The following is a 14,538-nucleotide window of genomic DNA, read 5'->3' as shown; positions in this document are numbered from 1 at the left end:
TTCTAGTTTTTAAAGCTCTGGTTATGAATCGATGATGTGTGTGAAATCTTTGGATATTTTTTTTCTGGGCCAGTTTGCCGAACAAAGACAGTAAAGAAAAGAAAGTTCATAACTAACAGTTCTGAACTTGATTGAACCATATGCTGTGTATTCAATTTTGCTTGGATGGACACACAACACTATTTTCTCAAGCAGTGGGTACCTGATTAAAAAACATTCCAAGCTGAGATCTGTCCAACCATGTCTCATGTCATCTGTTGTGTATATGACATCTCAATCCCAAATGACTGGAAAAGAGCATTATTTAAAATGATATTGAAGAAATTAGACTATCTTTGTCTTTCATTTGGGATTAAGGCATATAGCTGGATCTACACAACAGATGGCATAAGTCATGAACTCATCTTGCCATTTGACCAATTTTGAGATTCTGAAAAATCTGACAAACTTAACAAACAACCTGCTCTGTTACAGTAAAACAGGCCGTTATTGTTTATGGGAATGTATTCTCAATAACCTACATGGATAAATAAAAGTAACATCTGATGAACTATCACGTCAGCTTTAACACAAATAACTATGTTTAACAAAGGGAATTGCTCTCATCAACCTACATGAATAAATAACCCTATGTCCTCTTTCCTCGGTTTTTGTCAGAGAAACCAGTGCAGACATTGGTGGACCACGAGGAGAAGGCACCCTATAAGATGATCCAGACTATAAGTCTGTCTGTGGGGGCAGCCGTGGCCTACATCATTGTGGTGCTGGGCCTCATGTTCTACTGCAAGAAGAAATGCAACGCCAAGAGACTGCAGAAGGGCCAGCAGGGAGAGGAGCCTGAGATGGAGTGTCTTAACAGTGATTTGGGAGGATGGCTGTGTGTGTGGGGTAGTGGAGGCTGCTGAGGGGAGGACTGCTCATAATAATGTCTGGAACGGAGAAAATGGTATGGCATTAAACACAAACACATGGCTTCCATGTGTTTTTGATACCATTCCACCTATTCCACTCCAGCCATTACCATGAGCCCCTCCTCCCCAATTAAGATGCCAATTAAGTGGGGAGGTTGGTAGGTGTGGAGTGTGTTGGGTAACATGGTGCTGGGTGGGTGGGTAGGTAGGTAGGTGTGTGTGTGGGAGCATGCGGGTGGGTGGATGTGTACGTGCTTGCATTCAAGTTTAATAGTATGGATAGGGAGATAGGGAGAAAGGGAGCGTCGATTGACAGTGGGTTTCTGAGTAAATGCAATATTTGCTATCATCTTGTGTATGCTACGTGTCTGGCAAGTAGTTGTGTCCGTGTGAGTCACAGAATAAACATTTATTTATTAGTCTGTGTGTCTGAATGCTCCTACCTACATCAAACTCTGCCCCTATGTTGAACATTTTGTACTCACTCATCCAGTTGACATGCCACCACCTTGTGGCTACCAAGAGCATTGCAAGGAAAATGCAATAGTCACATACATACCTGGGTTTTGAGTGTTACATAGTCTTGTAATTTGGTGAGTCTTAAAGATTAAGGAAAATAAACTGGGGTGCTCTCTTTAAAAACTAAAAGCATTTGTTTGTGAAGTTAATCCACGTATAATGTCTCCACTTGTTCCCTCTCATCTGTACAACCCAACACTAATCTCAGTTTTGCCCCTAAAGTGCTCAGCTCTTAAAGTGGGGGTTGTGCACTCAACGAACTTTACTCTGATTTCAAAATATTATCATGTTTCCAATCATAAAGGCTTGAGTATGTTTAATTTGTAGTGGGCAATATCTGCCCACGTTACTGTGCACTTTTTACTATGCTTAGTTCTTGTGGATTTCAAATCACATGACACAGTGTTTCAGGGGATCATTTTGGCCAAGGCGAGGTGCAGAATCGCTCATCTTGATCACATAATGAGTAATTATTTGGGATGCAAGGTGATTTGTAGATCAGTGATTTTGTGCAGTCGACTGCAATATAGTCAATCTCAAACATGCAAATTGTGTAATGTGGTTGCTGTCCACCAGGAAGAGCTGTGCAGCAGAATGGCCACTGTGCTGCCATCCTGTTAGAAGGTAACAGATCATTTTATTACAGTGGTTAAGCGGGATTTTCAATGTGTTCCATGGTGTTATTCGCCCCCTAGTGGAGCTTTATGGTACTTCGACTGTAACGAAACAGGAAGAGACGCTGAGAAGCAGCTAAAAACAACGCTACGGTGCAGGTCTTTCAGTGCCGTTCTCTTGTCACGCTTCAGCCTCAAAATATTTGTAAGTTCGATTCAAGCATTTAGCTAGTGATGATAATCTTGTTATTGATAGAATTGCTTACATATCAATGTTGGTTGCATTTACTCACACATTGCCTTGCCTTTCATGTATGCCGTCAGCTGTATTACTTTGCTCGTGCGTCATGCAAACGAATTGTAAAATATACAATACTGTAGTTACTGTTTCTAGTGTAATATGCTTTGTTGTTCAACAGAGATGGTTGTACATTATTAGAGTAATGAAAGGAGTTAGCCAATTACCATGAGTAACAATTAGCTATATGGTTTGGCGTCATGCCAGATACATGGTACCTTGGCACGTGCTTTGTATTTATGCAACTTTAACTTGAAATGTATAATGTACAGCTACAATATGTTGAATTGAATATTGAAGTATATTTTCTGTATTTTGCAGTTTCACAACATAAGCGTTTTCAATATATTCATTCAAGAAAAGTCACGCCTTGGGAGTTTTATTGAAGACTTAGTTGTTAGCTATCTGTTTAGTTTTGCATGGGAACACAATTCAAGGGCAGAATAGCCACACCACAGCTGAGATCCAGGAAGAGGTGGCGGTAGCAGAGAAACGCCATAGCAGTACCAATGACGAGCTTCACTTCCCCAGGGCAGACCTACACACAATCACTACAATGGGTAAGGTAGTTACACCTGTTTGAGGAGTAAGTCGTAATTGAGAGCGTCAAGTACAGCCGTACGCTGTAAAGCAATTGCTGGAGTAAACACTTGAACACATTTTCATTTACTTACATAATTTCACCTCTATTTACCAAGTTTGTCTTTAGTTTTAAGTAGTAGTGTTAGCAGTTAGGCCAACATTCTCTTCCAGGGTTAGGTTTATCAGAGTGAGCTGGTAAAGACACAGTACACACAAGTGAGCGAGCACAGATGCAGACACATACACAAGCGAGAATGAGCACACACACAGGTATTGGGTAGTAACGGGTTACATGTAATCTGTTGCATGACCAGCACAAATATTGTAATCAGATTACCGATACTTTTATTAAAAAGTAGATAATTACTTTCAAATTTAGAAGGGATGTTTGCAGAAAAAAGTCCATGAAACAATTGCCAGTTTTTTCTTAATGACCTCTTATATTAACGTCAGTCATTAACTGAAAAAGTACTACTTGATCTTCCTGCCTGAGCAACATACACGGTCACAAAAGAAAAGGGTATGGCGTGCCAGCACAGCGCATGTTTTTGGATGGTGCTTCAAATAACAATTTGTGTTCAAAGATGAAAAGGGCAGGAATGTAACAGTTCACTGTTTGCCCACTGTAAAGCTGCTGTCGACATCCAGAGACTTGACTTTGAACCTGAAGAAACACTTGGAGGTAAGGATGACAATTGGCAGGTGTGGCGCGTTAGCTTGCTTAACTGCTCTAGAGGCAGACAGGTTGTTTTCACAATGTTACCAATGTTCCAGCATAGGTCAGAGAGTACTAGCTAGCTAGTTAGATTTCTAGCTAGCCTGTTTAGTTTGCTAATTTGCTTGGCAACTCTCCCACACTATGGGGTATGCTGCTCACTTAAAGTTGCCCTGTCGGTTGCTAGCTACTGTAGTTAGCATAGCAAGTATGCTAATTTATCTTTCTAACAATTTTGCTAATTAAGTATTTTAACTAAGATAAAATCAGTTGTAGATAGTTGGGTGAGAAACTATGCTAAATAGCCTCGCTGGCTAGCTAAATCAAAAGTAAAAACAAAAATAAATGTTGAACACTAGCTGCGCTCTAACTCAACATAAGATACTGTCAGGGTTGTTGCTAGCTATGGTTTCAGATTAACATGTTACCCAAATCAATAAAGCCACACTGCAGTTTTCCTACTGTTCAGTTGTTTTTTTCAACCCAAATAAAGGCCTGTATTATTCAATCAGAACTCAAATATATATATTTTTATGAGTATTTCTAGACAAACAAATCATCATAGGCATCCATCAACCCTGGAAAGAGAGTGGAGATGCGGAGCACATTAGTTCAAGAAGCAGCTTCCATGGAGAACATACACGCCGAAGAGGTTGAGGGAGCACAGAACGAGTCTGAGTCGTCATAAGAATTTTTCTGTTCGGAGGTGCAACAACAAGGGCCGGTGGCACTGCAGAGGATGAGGTGAGGAAGTACCTCCAAGACAAAGACAAGTCTTTGGACTCCTTGAAATCGTTCCCCATAGTTCATAACTGAAGTACAACACTACACTGCCCTCCAGTGCCCCAGTTGAGTGTCTTTTCAGCTTGGGGGTGCAAACCTGTTTACTCCTCAGCAAAACAGGATGTCTGATGCTCATGTAGGGCATGTCCTCTTGGTGCGATACAACAGTAATTTCTGCCTTAAATCATCTAAGCTAGCTTCAGAATAGGCCTACTGCAATGCCATGTGTGATATGTGGGTTTATTGCACCTAGCTGCACTTTTTGCTTAAACGTTTAAAAAAACTACTTGGTGGACTGTCTGATTACACAGTGCATGTTGTAAATATTTTTTTCTTCTATTTCTCATTTTAGTCATTTAGCAGATGTTCTTATCCAGAGTGACTTACAGTAGTGAGTGCATACTTTTTTGTACTGGTGTCCCGTGGGATAAGTGTTTAGCACCATCTACAGTTGAAGTCGGAAGTTTACATAGGTTGGAGTCATTAAAACTCGTTTTTCAACCACTCCACAAATTTCTTGTTAACAAACTATAGTTTTGGCAAGTCGGTTAGGACATGTACTTTGCATGACACAAGTAATTGTTTTCAAACAATTGTTTACAGACAGATGATTTCACTTATAACTCACTGTATCACAATTCCAGTGGGTCAGAAGTTACATACACTAAGTTGACTGTGCCTTTAAACACCTTGGAAAATTCCAGATAATTATGTCATGGCTTTAGAAGCTTCTGATAGGCTAATTGACATCATTTGAGTAAATTGGAGGTGTACCTGTGGATGTATTTCAAGGCCTACCTTCAAATTCAGTGCCCCTGTGCTTGACATCATGGGAAAATCCAAAGAAGTCAGAAAAAAAAAATTGTAGACCACAAGTCTGGTTCATCCTTGGGAGCAATTTCCAAACGCCTGAAGGTACCACGTTCATCTGTACAAACAATAGTATGCAAGTATAAACACCATGGGACCACGCAGCCGTCATACCGCTCAGGAAGGAGACGCGTTCTGTCTCCTAGAGATGAACGTACTTTGGTGCGAAAAGTGCAAATCAATCCCAGAACAACAGCAAAGGACCTTGTGAAGATGCTGGAGGAAATGGGTACAAAAGTATCTATATCCACAGTAAAATGAGTCCTATATCGACATAACCTGAAAGGCCGCTCAGCAAGGAAGAAGCCACTGCTCCAAAACCGCCAAAAAAAGCCAAACTATGGTTTGCAACTGCAGAGAAATGTCCTCTGGTCTGATGAAACTAAAATAGAACTGTTTGGCCATAATGACCATCGTTTTGTTTGGAGGAAAAAGGAGGAGGCTTGCAAGCCGAAGAACACAATTCCAACCATGAAGCACGGGGGTGGCAGCATCATGTTGTGGGGGTGCTTTGCTGCAGGAGGGACTGGTGCACTTCACAAAATAGATGTCATCATGAGGAGGAAAACTATGTGGACATATTGAAGCAACATCTCAAGACATCAGTTGGGAAGTTAAAACTTGGTCGCAAATGGGTCTTCCAAATGGACAATGACCCCAAGCACACTTCCAAAGTTGTGGCAAAATGGCTTAAGGACAACAAAGTCAAGGTATTGGAGTGGCCATCACAAAGCCCTGACCTCAATCCTGTAGGAAATTTGTGGGCAGAACTGAAAAAGCGTATGCGAGCAAGGAGGCCTACAAACCTGACTCAGTTACACCAGCTCTATCAGGAGGAATGGGCTAAAATTCACCCAACTTATTGTGGGAAGCTTTTGGAAGGCTACCTGAAACGTTTTGAAGTTAAACAATTTGAAGGCAACGCTACCAAATACTAATTGAGTGTATCTAAACTTCTGAACCACTGGGAATGTGATGAAAGAAATAAAAGCTGAAATAAATCACTCTCTACTATTATTCTGACATTTCACGTTCTTAAAATAAAGTGGTGATCCTGACAGGGAATTTTTACTAGGATTAAATGTCAGGAATTGTGAAAAACTGAGTTTAAATGTATTTGGCTAAGGTGTATGTAAACTTCCCACTTCAACTGTATGTTGCTGTGTTACTCAAGCCCTTACTTATTCCTGGTTTTAACATGTATTCAGTGAATGGTTAGTGAGGGAGGCCTTGCGCTCTCGCTTCCCCAGTTGGTTAGTTAATTTTCATTCCAGTCTCCTTTACATTAGCGTAGCCTCTCCTGTAGCCTTTCAACTATGTGTCTGTCTATCCCTGTTCTCTCCTCTCTGCACAGGCCACACAAATGCCTCACACCGCGTGGCCGCTGCCACTCTAACGTGGTGGTCCCAGCGCGCACGACCCACGTGGAGTTCCAGGTCTCCGGCAGCCTCTGGAACTGCCGGTCTGCGGCCAACAAGGCAGAGTTCATCTCAGCCTATGCTACCCTCCAGTCCCTCGACTTCTTGGCGCTGACGGAAACATGGATTACCACAGAAAACACTGCTACTCCTACTGCTCTCTCCTCGTCTGACCACGTGTTCTCGCATACCCCGAGAGCATCTGGTCAGCGGGGTGGTGGCTCTGGAATCCTCATCTCTCCCAAGTGGACATTCTCTCTTTCTCCCCTGACCCATCTGTCTATCTCCTCATTTGAATTCCATGCTGTCACAGTCACTAGCCCATTCAAGCTTAACATCCTTATCATTTATCGCCCTCCAGGTTCCCTTGGAGAGTTCATCAATGAGCTTGACGCCTTGATAAGTTCCTTTCCTGAGGATGGCTCACCCCTCACAGTTCTGAGTGACTTTAACCTCCCTACGACTTTAACCTCCTTTGACTCATTTCTATCTGCCTCCTTCTTTCCAGTCCTCTCCTCTTTTGACCTCACCCTCTCACCTTCCCCCCCTACTCACAAGGCAGGCAATACGCTTGACCTCATCTTTACTAGATGCTGTTCTTCTACTAATCTCACTGCAACTCCCCTCCAAGTCTCCGACCACTACCTTGTATCCTTTTCCCTCTCGCTCTCCTCCAACACTACACACTCTGCCCCTACTCAGATGGTATTGCGCTGTCGCAACCTTCGCTCTCTCTCTCTCCTGCTCCACTCTCCTCTTCCATCCTATCATCTCTTCCCTCTGCTCAAACCTTCTCCAACCAATCTCCTGATTCTGCTTCCTCAACCCTCCTCTCCTTCCTTTCTGCATCCTTTGACTCTCTATGTCCCCTATCCTCCCGGCCGGCTTGGTCCTCCCCTCCTGCTCCGTGGCTTGACGACTCATTGCGAGCTCACAGAACAGGGCTCCGGGCAGCCGAGCGGAAATGGAGGAAAACTAGCCTCCCTGCGGACCTGGCATCTTTTCACTCCCTCCTCTCTACATTTTCTTCCTCTGTTTCTGCTGCTAAAGCCACTTTCTACCACTCTAAATTCCAAGCATCTGCCTCTAACCCTAGGAAGCTCTTTGCCACCTTCTCCTCCCTCCTGAATCCTCCTCCCCCCTCCTCCCTCTCTGCGGATGACTTTGTCAACCATTTTGAAAAGAAGGTTGACGACATTCGATCCTCGTTTGTTAAGTCAAACGACACCGCTGGTCCTGCTCACGTTGCCCTACCCTATGCTTTGACCTCTTTCTCCCCTCTCTCCAGATGAAATCTTGCGACTTGTGACGGCCGGCCGCCCAACAACCTGCCCGCTTGACCCTATCCCCTCCTCTCTTCTCCAGACCATTTCCGGAGACCTTCTCCCCTACCTCACCTCGCTCATCAACTCATCCTTGACCGCTGGCTACGTCCCTTCCGTCTTCAAGAGAGCGAGAGTTGCACCCCTTCTCAAAAAACCTACACTCAATCCCTCTGATGTCAACAAATACAGACCAGTATCCCTTCTTTCTTTTCTCTCAAACTCTTGAGCGTGCCGTCCTTGGCCAGCTCTCTTGCTATCTCTCTCAGAATGACCTTCTTGAGCCAAATCAGTCAGGTTTCAAGACTGGTCATTCAACTGAGACTGCTCTTCTCTGTGTCACGGAGGCTCTCCGCACTGCTAAAGCTAACTCTCTCTCCTCTCCTCTGCTCTCATCCTTCTAGACCTATCTGCTGCCTTTGATACTGTGAACCATCAGATCCTCCTCTCCACCCTCTCCGAGTTGGGCATCTCCGGCGCGGTTCACTCTTGGATTGCGTCCTACCTGACAGGTCGCTCCTACCAGGTGGCGTGGCGAGAATCCGTCTCCGCACCACGTGCTCTCACCACTGGTGTCCCCCAGGGCTCAGTTCTAGGCCCTCTCCTATTCTCGCTATACACCACGTCACTTGGCTCTGTCATATCCTCACATGGTCTCTCCTATCATTGCTACGCAGACGACACAATTAATCTTCTCCTTTCCCCCTTCTGATAACCAGGTGGCGAATCGCATCTCTGCATGTCTGGCAGACATATCAGTGTGGATGACCGATCACCACCTCAAGCTGAACCTCGGCAAGACGGAGCTGCACTTCCTCCCGGGAAAGGACTGCCGTTCCATGATCTCGCCATCACGGTTGACAACTCCATTGTGTCCTCCTCCCAGAGTGCTAAGAGCCTTGGCGTGACCCTGGACAACACCCTGTCGTTCTCCGCTAACATCAAGGCGGTGACCCGATCCTGTAGGTTCATGCTCTACAACATTCGCAGAGTACCACCCTGCCTTACACAGGAAGCGGCGCAGGTCCTAATCCAGGCACTTGTCATCTCCCGTCTGGATTACTGCAACTCGCTGCTGGCGTGGCTCCCTGCCTGTGCCGTTAAACCCCTACAACTCATCCAGAACGGCGTAGCCCGTCTGGTGTTCAACCTTCCCAAGTTCTCTCACGTCACCCCGCTCCTCCGCACACTCCACTGGCTTCCAGTTGAAGCTCGCATCTGCTACAAAACCATGGTGCTTGCCTACGGAGCTGTGAGGGGAACAGCACCTCCGTACCTTCAGGCTCTGATCAGTCCCTACACCCAAAGAAGGGCACTGCATTCATCCACCTCTGGCCTGCTCACCTCCCTACCTCTGCGGAAGCACAGTTCCCGCTCAGCCCAGTCAAAACTGTTCGTTGCTGTGGCACCCCAATGGTGGAACAAGCTCCCTCACGACGCCAGGACAGCGGAGTCAATCACCACCTTCCGGAGACACCTGAAACCCCACCTCTTTAAGGAATAGGATAAAGTAATCCTTCTAACCCCCCCCCCCCAAAAAAAAAAAAAATATATATATAGGTGTACTATTGTAAAGTGGTTGTTCCAATTTGTAAGTCGCTCTGGGTAAGAGCGTCTGCTAAATGACGTTAATGTAATGTAAATGTCCTGCTCATTGTGTTTGTGCCCACATTTTTAGACAGGTGTACATGATTAAAAGACGCATTGTGGTCTGACTGTGATGAGATCTTATAGGTGTAAATGGAAAAGATCAGGATGAAGGATGCATGTTAGAGGCAGGTATACAGGGCTTAAATACATTGTCACAATGTTTTGTGATGTGTTCTGATGTGGCTCTTCTTAGTGGCATCCTGCAATAAATGTTGTTAAATTGGTAATCTATTTTTTCTTGTGTTTTATTGGTGAAGTAATCTGAAAGTAATCTGATTACATTGCTGAGTTTTTGTAATCCAAAAGTTAGATTACTAATTAGTTTTACAGGGAACTAGTAACTGTAATAGACTACATTGAGAAAAAAAAGAACCTGCACATGCACAACACACACACACACACACTACAAGATAGATGCTGAACAATTACATACCCATTTAACATAGTATAACACTCGTATTCATGCTTTATATTCATATAGACCAGCGGTGTCAAACATACACGGATCCGCGAGGGGTTTGAATTGTCTCAATATACCTTAAAATGACTAAAACCAAATTGGCACTATGTAGAAATTACAATGGACCTACATTCATACAGTTTCTTGACTGTCCAGCTCACTAATAATTCCCGAAATGAAAGCTAGACAGTCAGGGAGCATCCAAAATGATAGGACTGTTTTTTGCAAATTTTGAGGGGGAGGTAACATAATAATTTTTGTATGCGGGCCTCCGGACCTTGTTGAAGACCGAATGCGGTTCCAGGGGCAAAATTTGTTTGACACAACTGATATAGACTATATCAATTATCTATGCAAGGTTTAGGAAGTTATGCAGTTTAACCTTGAGACATGCCTCCAAGTGTATTATATTTATTGTTATGCTGCTGTTTTTGAATTTTTTTACATTTGATTCTCTATTTTTCTATTTTTTTCTTTTTCGGTTTCCTTAGAAATAGGGAGATCTGAAACAGTTCTTGAGAATCTACCAAAGCAAAGATGAGAAAATCAAGTCTCAACCGATCAGCACAAAGACCAAAGTAAGTAGCATTCACTACATGTTGGATGCAATTTGCTAATTTCATTTGAAAAACAAGCACACAACACAATCATTATGCTCTGTTGGAAACCTTATGTGCCAGCTGGAGGGTAAACAGGTTTCTGCATTTTGATGCAATTGAGTCCTTTTTTCTCTAATCGGATTGCTTTGTCTAAGGGTTTTTAAAAGCTGTCTAAAGCCCCATATGTAAAACCTGCCTGATTCATGCCATTCTGGATCTGAGTTGAGCAGCTTTGTATTATATGCCAATGCCCTTTCTCTGTCTCTCTCTCTCTCTCTACCCAGGTATCCATCTGTGCCCAGGTAGCTCATGGGATGGAGCATATGTCCAATCACCGCTTCGTTCACAAGGACCTGGCTGCCTGATCAGCGGCCCACTCAGTGTCAAAATCTCAGCTCTCAGCCTCAGCAAGGACGTTTACAACAAGTAAGAGATGGGGCCTGCCACGTGTAGTGACAATCCATCATGTGAAAAGAAAGTATAGCACATTTGTACTAGGATAATGTATGCAGCCTTGGTTAAGCATAAAGTCAAGACAAAATAATAACATCATGCACATAATTAAACTCTCTTGACATTGTCTGACCCTCCTATACATGTCGGTCTGTCTACCAGCAGGTGTGGATCCCCCTGCGCTGGCTCCCGGCCGAGTCTGTGTTTGAGGATGACTTCTCCACCAAGTCAGACGTCTGGGCCTTCGGGGTGCTCGTGTGGGAGGTGTTTAACCATGGGGAACTGCCATACACCAAACTCAGTGATGACGAGGTGCTGGAAGGTTTGTATAAATCTATAAAAATGTTTAAATTAAGTATTTTGACTAGTGCAATTTACCAGACTACATAGTGCCCACCAATCTTTGTAATCCAATGGCTGAGCAATCACTACTGTCTGTAAGCGAACGAGTGATGCGCATTTGGAGCAATACTAGCTGTATCCAAGGCTCAGCCAATCATTCACATAACAACAGAATGCAGCACGCGACTGGAGAGAAGAGACAACCAACTTGCTAGTTACAGCATCAGCACGCGCTCTGGAAAGACAGCAGAGAGTGGAAAGGGAGTTTGCCAGTTACAGCAGCGCGTCCCCTGAACGATAATGAAGAGGTAGGTGAAAAGCCTGACGATGGGAGTGAGATGGTGATGAAGCTATTTCATGAGCTGTAACCGAAAAACAACTGGCATTTGGAAAGTTTGAGGTGAGGGAGCAAGTGTGGTGGAACAATAATTGTTAGCATTGTTAAGTATCTTGCTAGCTGGATCAAATTATCCGTTAACTAGACAGAGAACTGTTCAGCAACATTAGCTGATCAAATAATTAAGTTTATGGTGTGAAAATTAGCTGGCTAATAAAGTCAGACAGCTAGTTGACGTTACAACAACAGATGAGCTAACGTTAGTAACCTAACCAATTCGCTAACTGGTATACGACTCCTTGCCTTTCCTCAAGTTATAACGTTTGTTGCTTAATGAACTATCTATGAACTAATATTTTCCCTCTAGTATGTGGTTAATTTCAGAGTGAGAGAGTTAGGTGAAAAGGAGGCGTTGCTTGTTAAACAAGTGGATTCAGGGATGAAGTGGAGCTGGGCCTGGCTTAAACTGGATGCCACTATAGAGGTGAAGGGAACACCACACACTTTTCCTCTTTCTGACTTTTTCAATACAGTGGATAAAAAGAGCTATGCCAGGTGTACTCTCTGCCTGAAAGAGATCAATTATGCCAACAACGGGTCTCATGCTCTGCTGCTAGCACATTGTAGAACACATGTCCACAGGCAGAAAGTGTACAATGTAATAACGTGCCGTGTAGCCCAAAGACATTGCTTTTGTCTTGTTGAACTTTACATAGTGTAACACTTGTGAGGGGGGATTATAAAACATTTTACACAGTGAACGTTATTTTTTTTTGGTGCACTTGACCGATGTCTACTATAGTGGCCATTATAATCGAGCAAAAATAGAATGCCTGTTTGTTTCATTCTATTTCTACTTTAAGATGTTTTTTTCCCCCAATTGCAATATTTAGATGTATGTGGTCACCAAGCATTCTATTATAAAGGCTGTCATGGCTAACTGCAATATTCATGTATTGTTTTTTTCTCTGGACTTTCTCTGGACTCATTTGCAGTAAAGTCTAGGCAACAAATAACATTGGATTGCTTTCCTTACATTTTTTAGCAGTGAGATAGGTTCACATTTACCACTTTTTATTTTACACACAGAGACTGATCATGTAGATCATATTCTTTGTTGTTTAATTAGTTCAAACCTGCATTAAGAAGGGATCCAGCCTAAGTCACTAGAAATTAGCATTTTAAAGCTAATTTTTGTTTCGGTGCCAAAAAAAAAAGTGTCACCTTTTTGGACCCTCACCAGTTTGCATCCCTGGTACTTCTGTTCTAAATAGTAGGATGATTGGATATGAGAAAATAATACGTCTTATCTGCTCTGTGTACGTACCCCCTAGTGCCAAGGCTGCGAGGGCTGCTGCCCAAGTGGCTGACACACCCCAAAAGCCCCTATTCTTATTTTGGGGGACTTCAATCATTGCAAACTGGAAATGTCACTACCTGGGTATGAACAATATATTACATCTGACAATAGAAATGTTACGGAAATGTTAAAAATGCATATACTGCTACAGCCAAACCACCCCTGTCTAACTCTGATCACAACGTTCTTCAGATCTCGAGCCGTAAACCCCTTGTGAAATCTGTGAATGTGTGGACTGAGGACAGCATAGAATCCCCTAAAGGATGTTTGTGTACAGGATATTTTTAATGAGTTAGACATGCACAATCAATACAGATTGTCACAGACTACATACATTTCTTTGACTCTGTGACACCCCAAAAAACAACAAAGGCATATCCAAACATCAAACCGTACATCACAGAGGTAAAGGACAGTATCAACTGCAAGAGACAAGCATTCAAAAACAAGGACCCACAACAACTGAAATGTGTGCAAAAGGAGCTCAGCCAAAAGCTCAGGGAGACAAGGAAACAACAAATGGAATCAATGAAAAAAAGAGTTCCTTACAATGAACTCCAAAAAACTGTTGGGAGTCGATGACAACAATCACCATGAACCCTGCAACAAAAAAAATCATTGCACACACCAGATGAGCAGACCAAGGCCAATTAATTAATAGGGGTTTTTTTCATGTAAAATTTGATGTACATGACTTCTCTGTTGAGTGTGATAATGTGATTGATTCCATTGTTATTGATGATTGTGTTCATAGAAGGTATATTTTCTGGGTCATTTAAATATTGACTGGCTTTTATCAAGCTGCCCACTCAAGAAAAAGCTTCAAACTGTAACCAGTGCCTGCAACCTGGTTCAGGTTATCAGTCAACCTACCAGGGTAGTTAAACAGCACAGGAATTATATCATCAACATGTATTGATCACATGTTTACTAATGCTACAGAAATGTGCTTGAAAGTATTATCCAGATCAATCGGATGTAGTGATCACAATATAGTAGCCATATCTAGGAAAACCAAAGTTCCAAAGGCTGGGTCTAACAGTGTATAAGAGGTCATATAAGAAGTTTTGTAGTGATTCCTATGTTGTTGATGTAAAAAATATTTGTTGGTCCATGGGGTGTAATGAGGAGCAAACAAACGTTGCTTATCCCAGTTACTAATAAGCATGCACCCTAAGGCTAGGCGTCCCACTAGCAGGTCAACTGGAGGGCACGCAATTCAAATAAATAATCATAAAGATTATGGGTATTTAACATTTAGGAACATACAAGTGTCTTATATCGGTTAAAAGCTTCAATTCTTGT

General features: G+C 43.0%; 1 pseudogene; it reads left to right on the top strand.

The window, feature by feature from the left end:
• LOC115152704 (inactive tyrosine-protein kinase 7-like) overlaps positions 1–13,848 on the top strand; it is a 47,944-nt pseudogene extending 34,096 nt beyond the window's left edge.
• The last annotated feature ends 690 nt before the right edge of the window (positions 13,849–14,538 follow it).

This window comes from Salmo trutta, chromosome 18 (assembly GCF_901001165.1).
Source record: "Salmo trutta chromosome 18, fSalTru1.1, whole genome shotgun sequence".
Taxonomy (NCBI): domain Eukaryota; kingdom Metazoa; phylum Chordata; class Actinopteri; order Salmoniformes; family Salmonidae; genus Salmo; species Salmo trutta.
This window is presented reverse-complemented; position numbering and strand designations above follow the sequence as displayed.